A 13,108-nucleotide genomic window follows, 5' to 3' on the forward strand; every position below is an offset into this window, starting at 1 on the left:
TTTTGAATTCTAAATCTTCCATTCTATATGTATTTTCAGGTTACCTGCAATCTTTAAATTTGGTTTTGTCACAATAGAGTTATCATAACTATTGCTTCAGAAGGAATTAGTAATAGCAACAATGCTAACTAATACTTATTTACAGTTTATTCCATATTAGGATAATCTAAGAGCTTTACACATGTTACTTCATTTCATCATTCAGCAACATTGTTGGATAGGTTCTATAATTATTAAAATGAAGAAATTTAGGCTGATTTTTGCCTGAGGTTATTTAAGCAAAAATTGGCAAGTCAGCAATAAAACCTGGTACTGTCTGATTCTGGAACTTGAGTTTCAACCACTATACAATATTGCATTGAAATAAATAAAAATATTTATGTGAATAACACATGCATATCCTGTGCTAAGTATACGGTTAGCACATACTGGTTTCTTTCTCTCCCTCCCTGATTTTATTGATAATGTTAGTAGCGAAACAATAAAATCATAATAATATTGTTTCTGTTTCACAGACCCAGATATCAACAAGTATAGAAAGATTTCAAACATTTTTAAAGAATTAAAAACAGAACACAGGAGTATAATAATCAAGAAAAACCTTCTGGAGAAGTAGAACTATAAAATGACCTTAAAGGAGATGATGCATATTGACTCAAAGGAGGGAAGTGAGGAGGAACTTTACATAGGTACATATATTAAAAAGTTATTGTTTTAAATAAAAATCACTTGTATAATTTTTTTTCATTGATTTTACAGACCCCGTCTTACAAAGTTCTTCACTTGTCAATAGAAGTTAAATACCTTATTTCCCCAGTAAAATTTACTTTGAGTAGTAATGACCTGTTTTAGTTCCGTGGGCCATGTCCCTGGAAACTCTTTAAATCTGAGAGCATTCAGTTCTTCATTAACATCCTGATTTACATGTCCCTGGTGCCTCTACAGCTGCTTTATTTAGCATAGGCCCATTATTGGAAATGTTTTGGTGGAATCAGAGGCAAATGTTCTCTTGCTTCCCTGGACATATGATGAACAATCAGAGGCATTCAAAAGCAAAAAGATGCTTAATAAGTAAAATAGAGGTAAGTAAACTAAATAGTCACAGTTTTTTTTTTTTTTTTTAGCAGAAATAATGTATTACTGTGAAGCCATCTACCAAATTAAGTGAATAAGATGTGATTTATGATTGTTGCATTAACTTGCTACTTAGGAGTAGTTTTCTTTGGGCTGGAAATCTGTTGCACTTAGTTAAATAATAGAGTCATGTGCATCCATCTCCAGACATAACAAGTGTCTGAGTGTATACTCCATTTTAAAGTTCTCTGTCTACCTAAACTATGCACTGTGCTACCATTTTATTATGTGAATAGGCTCAGCCAAAGACAAGGTTAAATGCTTGTACTTGTAAAGTGTTTTTGAACTGTTGATAGGTTAGGTCTATAATCATTAACAAATTCAGTTTTACCTATATTTATAAATAAAAATCCATGGTGCTTGCACTTAAATGTCTGTAAAATTGATAAAGGCTGAATAAAGAAATAAAAAATATCTGGAAACTGTAGTTAATGGAACTATTAATTAGAAAAAATATGGGTCAATTTTTATGATAGGTACCATGATAGGGACTGAAATTCTCCCCCAGAATTCATTTTCCTCTTACTAATTTTGGTAATAGATTCCAAAGCCCCCAAATTAAGGCTGAGGATGAGACTAGCCTGCTAAAGACCACACTAGTCATGTGACTAAGTTTGGGCCAGTGGGATGCAGGTTGAAATAACAGGTACAGCATGTGTCAACTTCCTGAAGATAAGCTGTCTGCCCTGGACTTCCACTCTTTCTTGCCTCCTCCCTAACAGACATGAAGTTCAGCTAGTTTCAGCCATGAGAAAGGAAAACCACACTGTAGGATATGACAGGATGGAAAGAACTGAAGTCCTGGGCTGGCCTTGCAAAGGAGAGTTCACCTACCTACCCTGGTCTGTTAGTGGCAAACAAACAAACAAACAAACAAAACCCATAAAAACAAAAACAACTATTTCTTTTTTAAGTAACTACAATTTTAGATCTCTTTGTTACAATATCTTAGCCTGTACCACAACTAATAAATGAACTTCAGATGTATTTCCTCATTTAAGTTTTAAAACCACCAGATATCTTGAGTATTATCTCCATTTTGCTCTTCTGCTCAAAACACTAGGCTACATAATAATTAAGGTTTTCAGCTCATATATAGTGGAGAAAAGATTTGAATAGATAACCCATTTTTTAACATTATATTATTATTTTTTCCTGAATTAATTTCCCCTTTCCATTCCCATGTAGTTTGCTCCTGGATTTTTCTCTCTTCTGCTCCTAGGTGTCTTGCTCCTCTGTGAGTTCCCTGGTTTTGTCTTGCATCCTCAACAGCTCTCCCTCGTCATTTCTAGATTCAACATTTCCCAGAACTGCAGTAGCAAAGTGTTCTGGTTTGTAATGCATAAATTTTCAGAATATATAACTGAAAAACTTGAACTGGAAAAAATTCCATTTTTTCATGAGTTTATGTGAACTGAAAAGAAATAAATCTGATTGCATTAAAAATATCAATTCAATAAAATAAATATGCTCCGTTCCTCGTAGGGGTAGCAATCACAATCTGGTTTACTGCACATTGAAGACTTCTGTTCTCAGCTCACAGTCTTTCTCTCCACGCATCGTTAGTAGGTTATATATCAATGATCTCTGTGGAAACTTGAATCTGAGTTCCTTCCCTCTCCACCTCCAATGACTATTACTTCCACCCTAGTCATTTGCTCCTCTAGATACACACCGGATGTGGCAATCATCAGAAACTGAGGTTTCTCTTAGATTTAGATTTCAAATATCCCAATATCTAACCATAACTTTCTATACTTCTAAGACATTTGCTCTAGAACCACAACTTCTTTAATTATTCAACTTCCCTGAGTCCTAAACAGGCTCTCTACCATCACTATCTCTTTGCTTCTTTCCCTCACTCTTTACTGCATTCCTTGTCCAGGTTAAATTCCCTTGTCTATAACTATACTCATATCTTAGCAAATATCCCTAGCTCACTCGCCCCTCTCTCCCTCTGTTATCACCTGATATATCCCCAATCATAGAGTAACAACAGTATTTACTCCTCTGTGCCTGTACCCAAGGAAATGAATATTGCCAGAGATAATCACACAGCACTGGTTTCACTTCAAATTCATAAGTACAAACCTCAAACAGGTCCCTGATTCTGCACATTAGTTTTGCTGTGTTTTCCTATAAGATTTATTTCTCACTCTGTGAAATAATTATTTCACACCTTGCCCCATCTGTCCCTGATTTCCCCAGTTGTAAAAGAGAAAGTACCCCTCATCTTTTCTTTCTTTTTCTACATTCCACTCTTCTAGTCTTCTTGAGAAAATGACTCTTTCTTTTAAAACCTCAATCCTCTTTTGCTCTGGCTGAAGTGCAGTGGCAGGATCATTACTCACTGCAGCCTTACCTTCTGGGCTTAAGTGATCTTCCCACCTTAGGCTCCTGAGTAGCTAGGAACTACAGCCACCTGGCTAATTTTTATTTTGTGTAGAGACAGAGTCTCACTATGCTTCCTCTTTTTTTTTTAAACCACTGCATCAGCCAGGCAAGAGGACACTCTGACAACAACCCTTTTCTGCACCGTCATTTTCTCCTTTTCTACTATGCCTGATTTCTAGACGTATATAAACGTGCTAGAGTATTTCCCATTTTAAAAATATCTGCCCTCGATCCCACATATGCCCCTAGTTTCTACACAATTCTTTGCTTTTTTCCCATAGTAAAATATTTTGTTAAGAGTCATCTACTGTCTGCATTTCTTCACATCCCATTCATTTTGTTAACCGTTCTAATCAGTCTTCTGTCCCCACTAGGCCACTGCAGTTGATGTTCTCTAATTTACAAAACACATCCATATTGTTAAATCTTGATGGGGGATTTTCTGTGCTTATCTTATTGGACCTCAAAGTATCTTTCAACTTAATTGGCCACTGTCTTTTTGAAAAAATCCTTTCTCAATTTTTAATAATACTATGGTTCACTGGTTTTCTTCCAAAGAATTTAGCTTCTCTTTCTATACTAAACTATTACAATTCTGTGTTGAGCACAGTCATTGGTCTTTGTCTTTATATCTTCTTGCTGGGTGAACTCATCAATTCTTATGACTTTGAAAATCATCTTTATGCTGTGAACTCCCATATTTATACCTACAGTATGGACATTTTCCCCTGATATTCTGACTTCTTATAACCAAAGCAAGAACTGTTACCCATTTACATAGTTCATAAGCATCTCAGAGTTAACATATCCCCAAATTATAATATATAAGTTTTCTTCTAAATATTTTCCTCTAGTCTACCCTCATCTCACTAAATGGCACTAAAATAGATTCAGTTGCTAAATTCAGGAACCTGGTAATTGTGTCCTAATATTTTCATCTCTTATAGATCCCACATCTGATCCAGTCCTAGTCCCATTGGTTCTATACAATGCATTTCAAATATGACTGTCTGGCTCCATCATCACTACTTCCACTCTAGTGTCAGTAACCACCATCTGCAGCCTTGTTGGAATCAGGTACTAATTTGTCTCCATATTTCCCTTTGCACCTTTACAATGTATTTGCTAAATTTTTATCTCATCATAACACTTTCTTATTTAAAACCCTTCCATCACTTTCATTGTCTTTGGAAAGAAGTCTGAATTCTTTATCATGGCACTTACTGTCTGCCTAAGCTGTTGCTTGCCCACGTGTCCAAACTCATACTGTATCACCCTCCTCCTTGCTTCATCTCTACCCTTCAGCCACTTGCTTCTGAAATTCCCTTGTATATGCTAAGTTCATTTCTTTCCTCTGCTCTGCATTTTTCTTTCATTGCAAAATCATGTTCCTGGGGATCCTTGAAATCTGCTGTGTTCTCATATTTCAGATTTAAGTTTAAATATCACCTCTGAAAAGAATTTTTTTCTATTTATTGACTTATGGTAATAAAGCAGGGGATCTTTTTTTCCTGTGAACACATATCAGTCTGTCCAAGTTACCTTCATTGTGTATAGTATTTAATATAGAAAAGTATTATAGACTTTGCCTTGTTTTCAAAATAATTTACTAGGAGAAATGTTAATAAAGAGAAAAATTTATGGACAATTTATTTGCTAAATAAAACTTCAGTATAGCTATTCAAGGTGAAAATTAATGCACATTTTTTTTCTGATTATTCAGGTCATGGTCAAGTTGCTGTAGCTTGTGCTTAGCTGTGAAATAGCAACAAAATCCAGTCCATGCTATGGTTGCATACAACGACTAGATACCATACTGTTTATTTATTCACTACAAATTCTCACTCCAGATTGAATGCCACAAAGAACCTTAGGGGACAGGGTTAAAGCCAATATGGATTAAGGTCCTTAGAAAAGTATTCGTGACACAAAGTACATAATCGAGTGTGTATTCTGCACAAAGCAGTCTTGAAAATTCAATTTGATTGATAATATGTGTTGTTACTGACTTATATTGGAATGGTACTGCTCTTGGGATAGTAATTAAATGCCTGCCTTGCTTTTATAAAACCTTTATAATTTGGTTTAAAAGAACTGTCTAAAGGTGAAACTGGATGCAACAGAACTGCAATTTTATTTTACTACCTTTCAAAAAATACACTTAGCTCTTTGTTAAAAAGTATAAACAATGTAGACATTTATGCTTTAAGTGCTATTTTTAAACTAGGTAAGTATTGCCTGAACCAATTTGGTTATATCTTTTTATAACAGTGCCAAAAAAAAAATAAATGTTCGGAATTATACTTTCTTAGTATAGTTCATTATGAGTAAGCCATATGTTATAAGACATTTTATGAAACTTTATCTTAGCTGTCTTCTGATTTTTCTACCTTATAAAGGTCTTCATCCCTTCAAATAAATTCTACGAAGTTTCCTTAATGGCTGTACTATATATTGTCTACTAACTCAACCTTAAATAGTAACAGCTTTGTTTTTTTTTTTAAGATGGAGTCTCGCTCTGTCACCTAGGCTGGAGTGCAGTGGCACAATCTCAGCTCACTGCAACCTCTACCACCTGGGTTCAAGCCATTCTCCTGCCTCAGCCTCCTGAGTAGCTGGGATTACAGGTGCCCACTAGCATGCCCGGCTAATTTTTGCATTTCTTTTTAGAGACGGGGTTTCACCACATTGGCCAGGCTGGTCTCAAACTCCTGACCTCAAGTGATCCACCCACCTCAGCCTCCCAAAGTGCTGGGATTATGGATGTGAGCCACGTGCCTGATCTAATAATAACAGTATTATGTCATCATAGCCTTTAATAGTCTCAGGTTCCACTCAAAACTCATTTTTACAGAAAAAAAAATGTTTTGAGAAAGCAGCTTCCATGGAAGAAATGATAATGGCTAATATTAAATAATATAATATGCATTTTAACTGGAACATAAAAGCATCTTTTATTTATTCTATTTGTGAATGTATTAGTGTATGTAAAAATTTCAATTCTAAAATGTTTATTGCATATAACTATACCAATCAATACTTTAAAAATTAAACTCAAAATACATTCATGTTTTGAACCCATATTTAATGATTGCCTATGGAATTCAGAACATTGTGCTTAGTTTATATGTCATACACATGACTGTAAAGATGATCACAAATGGCTGGGCGCAGTGGCTCACATCTGTAATCCCAGCACTTTTGGAGGCCAAGGTGGGCAGATTATGAGGTCAAGACAGGGAGACCATCCTGGCCAACATAGTGAAACCCTGTCTCTACCAAAAATACAAAAATTAGCCGGGCGTGGTGGTGCGAGCCTATAGTCCCAGCTACTTGGGAGACTGAGGCAGGAGAATCACCTGAACCCGAGATAGTGCCACTGCACTCCAGCCTGGGTGACAGAGTGAGACTCCATCTCAAAAAAAAAAAATCACAAATTCTTTGTCATTTCTTTTATAGATTATTCTGTGTGGGATAAAAAACTGCTTTCATTGGTAGAATAAAGTGGAAATAATGTATCCATCTTTGGGTACAGGCTTTAAAAACTGGTATAGTCACTGTGTTACTTTCTGCATCTTAATTTCCTTGCTGCTTCTTTCTCTTGAGATGCAGTCACCATGCTGTGAGGAAGTCCGAGGAGCCTTATGGGAAAGCACAGGTAATAGCTAATGCCAATATAGCAGCTGTGGTAGGTAGCCAGACTTTAAAGTGGCCATAGTAATTCCTACCTTCTTGTATTCATGGCCTTGTATAGGGTCCTCCCACACGGAATAGGACTGAACTGTGTGACCAACAAGATATTACAGAAATAACAGCGTGTGACCTCATACGGTAAGCATTAAAAGCCATTGCAGCTTTTGTTTTGCTGTCTTTTAGACCACTCTGAGGAAAGCCAACTGCTGTGTCATGCAGTCTGATGATCGGTCCTTGTGGTAAGGAACTCAGGTCTTCTACAAATAGCCAATACCAGCTCCCTATCTGTGTGAGTGAGCCATTTACAAATAAGATTCCCTAGCCTCCGTCATACTTTCAGGTGACTGCAACCCTAGGCTACAGTATCATGACAGGTTTGGAGCAGAACCACCCAGCTATTCGCAACCACAAAACTGTTCTGAGAACAGGTTTTGAGCAGAACCACCCAGCTAATTCTTCCTTGCATACTCAATCCACAGAAACTGTGTTAAAAAAAAACCCAAATGCTGATTATATTTTTAAGCCGCTACATTTGAAGTAAATTGTCACGCAGTAATAGATAATGAATACACAAACCATTCAAAGAAGCCATCTTGGAAGCAGATTTTCCAGCCCCAGTTCATCCACTGTGTGGAACAAAGGCAAGACTTTCTCACTGAGTCCTGTCCAAATGGCAGGGCTCTACACTCTCTTTTGTTTACAGAATTTTACAGAATTTTTTTACAACAGAATTTGTACAAAATTTGTTACATGTGTTTACAAAATTGTGAACAGAATGATTGTTCCTTTAAGCCACAATGTGTTGGAGTTATTTGTTATCTGGAAATTGATAACTGGAACATATGGTGATCAAGTAATATATATTCCTACTATCAGAGAGTTTACTGTATAGAGGCAGAAAAATAAATTTACAAAAGTATTATAATGGAGTGATAAGTTGTGCTATTGAAGCACAGAAAAGAAACACCTAACCTAGATACATGGGTAGGAATTCTGAGAAGGCTTCCCTGAGCAAAAACTATCTAAGTCTTTCAAGGGAAGAAACTATTATTCTGATATTTAGGATATAATATGTCCATATAAATTAGTATTATTTACTTCTTTATTTCTCTCTGTCCTTGGAAATCCAAGTTCACAGCTTTCTATAATTATTGTTAAGTACTAAAATCTATGTTTACACAAATGCAAGTCTGTAACATTAATCATTATTGTTGTCCTACAAGAAATAAAGCCAATATTTAATAGGAATAAATACATTTAACGTATCTAATTAAGATTTGCTTTCTATCTTAGATTAACCATCATCATAGCTGTGGAGAGGACAGTCCATCCCGCTATCATCAAAACAGAAACGTTTCATGTTGATTACAGATCTAGATTCAGCATATTTGTTTTTGGAACCTTTATTAAACTCTTAAGGTTTCTACAGATTCTTGTCTCCCTCCCTTTCTCCCACAGCCCTCACTGGGCCATTCCATTCTCCCTGGTTGATAATGATAAGCGCAAGGAAAACAATCTAACAGCAAGCTTCTACAATTACTTGAATCCCAAAGCAGCTCACACAGGTCACCAAGAAAAGGAACTTAAAACATTTCTCAGATAAAGAGTTCTTCAAGATAGTAAGGCCAATAACCGGAATTGGTGAGACTGTAGATACGGACTACATACTTATTATCTACATTACTTTTAGCAAAGTCCTAGGGAAAAGCAAGCATGCCGTTCACAGAAGATTTTTCAAGCACAAGTTCAAATTCATCGTTTTCTATATAATTAAAGTTCTCTAACCATGACCTTAGTTATTGTTGATGACAGAAATACCTGGATCTACCCTAGATGAGGTGCTAATTAGATAATATGTAGCAGGTTATATCTTTTTTTCTATATCTGCATGTAGATTACATTAAATATAGAGAAGTATACTTTTTTTTAGGGCAATCAGGGGGGTGCATATGAAGTTCATCCTTAACCACTACCTCAACTATATTTGGGGAAACATCTGCTGTGTTCTTTACTCACTTTATTTTTGTGGTTGAGAACATATTAACTTTGTGCAGTTTTCCTCTTTTTTTTTTTTTTTTGCCTGTTTCTTTTAACATCTTGGTGAAGTATGCACTTCCTTCTAAATTCCAAAACTAAATCATCTTACTTCATCTAATTACCTTTGATGTTTTCCTTCCTCCTATTAACAGAATCTCCTTCTCATCAATGTTGTTTGTTAGTATATCTCTTTGGCTGCTGTAGCAAAGACAAAGTAACATTGAGTTAAATAACATGGAGATTTCATGCAAGAATACAAGGGTAAATAATCCAGATCTTAAATGAAAGGTCCGTAATATTAGAGACTGCCGTCACCATGGTCTGGCTACCATATTGTAGTCTAAGATGATTGTTACTGTAATGGCTATATCCTACTCAACAGGAAAGGTATAAGGGAGGATAGAAAGTATGCTCCCTATCTTTAAAGACCTCACCTAGAAGTTGCACAGAGCACTTCCAATTCACAGCTAGAAGCTACTCATGTGACCTCACCTAGCTGCATGGGAAACTAAGAGAAACATGCTTTTGCTGGAATATGTGACCTACTAAAACTCATCCAATTCTGTGAAAATAAAATATAGGATTACTATATCCTATTTCTTTGCTGTATCCTATACTATTTCTGTGATTTCTGGGGAGGCTTTTGTATACAGTAGATGCTGAACAAATATAGCTATGTAGAGTATATGTTGAAGGTTATGATAACATAAAATATTATAATTGTTTTTTCTTCTGAGACAGAGACTCCTGAAAATCTTTTATGACTCTTCTGATATCAAGAAACAGAAAACCACCTGGGGATCTCATGAATCTTAGAAAGAAGTAGAACTAGAAATTTCAAGTGTAAAATTAGGCTCCTCTGCATCTCTCAGGTGCTATAAAATCTCTCTGTACTCTTATTCTCCTGAATTGGCTGCATTTATCTACACCATTAACTCCATCCACCCTCTGGCTTGATTGATTTATGCATATGTTTGGGCAATGGCCACCAGTGTAAACTTTTATTGTGACCTCCCAGCTGTAGCACATTTTACTAACAGAATCTTTTATATATCAAAGTCCTGGAGTTGGAATAATAATAAACCAGCTTCTCTTTTCTAACAATTCCACAAATCACTGGCCAACCTATATGAGTTTTCTCCAGAGTCAGGCATTTGTCCTTGGCTTAATCAGCATTTGCCAGGTGCAATTTTGTTTGTTTGTCTCACTTAGAAAAAAATGAAAAAGCAAAGTTTAAAAGGGATGTTTGTCAAAGGGCAGTTATTCTATCAAAATGAGAGAGAACCCAGGCGGTAAAAAATGTCAGTAGTCCACTCTGCAAGTCACTTGCCAACAACAGCATCATCATCACCATCGTTTTCATCAATCATGATTCATCCTTATAATATCTGTCATTAACTTTACACTTTGTGGAAATAACTCTATGAGATAAACACTGAAGCACATTAATGCAAATAACAAATGATTTAATTTAAGACCATTGAAAAGCTGAATGACTATAGTTTCAAGTGCCTGTAAAAGGACTAAATAATATCACACGGGGCAGGAGAGGGCTCTTTTACGCCTAAAACACTGCAAAGAAGAAAAGAGAAACAAAAAATGTTAAAAGAGAAAAATAAGAAGGGAAAAGAAAGGGATGAATTAGAAAGAAGAAAGGAATACATAATAAAAGGAGCATACGTTTGTGTTGAGAGCTGCATGCAGGCATAAATAAAAATGAATTTCGAACACTTTCAAAAATCAGCTTGAGCACCACTTAGTGATATCAAAGACACAAATTCCAGACTGAAAGACTTCCATGAAATTGTTTATGCAAGGAATTTTTATAATAAGTAATATCAAAGTTTCAATAGTTGTGGTTTATACTATCTCAAGAAGCAAGGACAAATACAGGTTATTCATAGACTACTTCTGTTCATATATTCCATACATATTTATTGAATGGCTAGTATGTGTCAAACACTATTGGCCTTGAAGTTGGGCTGAGTCTCAGTCAGCAGTTTTTTCAGCAAACTGGCCTTACAGGTGTGTCAAATATTAGTAAATGATCTAGGTGCTTCGAATGTAAAGTTATCCAGAGGTAAAGGAGTCTCTTCTGGGAATAGTGGTCTCTCATACTCTCTTTCTGTAATTGTTGAGCACAGACATAATTCTTTGGCAAATTTTGAGCTTATTTATTGACCCACTGAGAAAAATGTCAGAGATTTTGGTGCCTGAAGTATTGGTATTAACAGGAGCTATGAAAAGTTCATTTATTTCATAATTGCAGGCAATCAATATAATATTCTACATTTAGGGGGTCTTCTCTGAAAACGTGTTTATGATTTTTGGACAAAAGACTAAAATTTTTTTTAAATAAAGTAGGTTATATAGGTACTGTGATGGTTAATTTTACGTGTCAACATGGCTGGGCCATGATGCCAGATATGTGATCAAACATTGTTCTGGAGGTTTCCGTGAGGGAGTTTTTGGATGAAAGTAACATTTAAATTGGTGAGTTTTGAATAAAGCAGATTGCCCTCCACAAATGTGAATGGGCCTCAACCAAGCAGTGGAAGACCTGAAGAGAACAAAAGATTGACTTCTGTCAAGAAAGAGAGGATCATGCCACACACCCTTCAGACTTGAGGTGCAACACTGGGTCCTGGTTTCTTAGCCTGACAGCTTTTGGACCTAAACTGAGTAGCAGTGCTTCCTGGGTGCCAATCCTCCAGCCTGCCGGTCTGCCCTGCATGTCTTCCAGTCTGCCGGTCTGCCTTGCAGATTTCGGACTTGCCGGCTTCTATAATTGTGTGAGCCAATTGTTTAAAACAAATATTTTTGGGTATATATATACATATCCCATTAGTTATGTTTCTCTGGGGCACCTTGACTCATACAGATACGAATACATTTCCTACAAATAGTTTTACCTCATTCACAGATATTTTAAGTTTGAAACACACATTTCAAGGCATTGTTTCTGAGGCATTGTTTTCAGTTTGTCTAAGAAATTTTATTTCTTCATTTCTGAGGCATTGTTTTCAGTTTGTCTAAGAAATTTGTTTCTAACACCATCTCTAAAAGCAGGTATTTTGTTTTTCCCCTTGAATATCACACAAAAACTTGTATAAAGCAAATGATGACTCATATTTCTCCTAAGGGAAAATTCTGAAGTGCTTTTATGTACCCTTTTCAAAGGAGACAGTCTTGGCAAAATTCCTTTGAAACTGAACTGATATTGGGTAGAGACAGATCAACATGTTGGATCTAGTACTTAAACCTGTTTGGCTGATCTTTGTCTTTTGCTGTGAGAGTTAAGTAAAATGAGGTTATATTTATAGATTCATGACTCATCTGCAGAGATCTATATATTTTCATTTTTTCTTTGCTTTTAGGCTGTTGTTAATTTCTTTAAGACATAGTTTCCCCCATATCCATCATTAATTTTTAGATTTTTTTATTTGTGTCACTCTTGTATCCTTGGTCCATACTGTTTATGGAGTACTTGGTTAATAGAATGGTTTGAAAAAGCACATTTATCTCTCAGTTCAACTGAGTGAGAAGAATGACACTGAAGTCCTTTCATCATTTTGCGGTGTCCCTGGTAAATATTCTCACTATTTGCTGTTTCTGCCAGTTATCATTCATGCTGTTGTTCACTCCATCACATGAGTTGGAAGTATCACTGCTGTTCCTCGAGCTTTGAATGATGACCTGAGGTAACCAAAGTCTCCTGTGAATCTGGTTCTCCAAATTCTAACTTGGGTGCAGCTCCTTTATGTTTACTCTCTTGTAAAGATGATTTTGCTACTTTGATTTTGTAAAGTTATCCAGAGTCCTTTACCTCTGGATAACTTTACATTCAAAG

This window comes from Pan paniscus, chromosome 1 (genome assembly GCF_029289425.2).
Source record: "Pan paniscus chromosome 1, NHGRI_mPanPan1-v2.0_pri, whole genome shotgun sequence".
In the NCBI taxonomy this organism is placed as follows: Eukaryota; Metazoa; Chordata; class Mammalia; order Primates; family Hominidae; genus Pan; species Pan paniscus.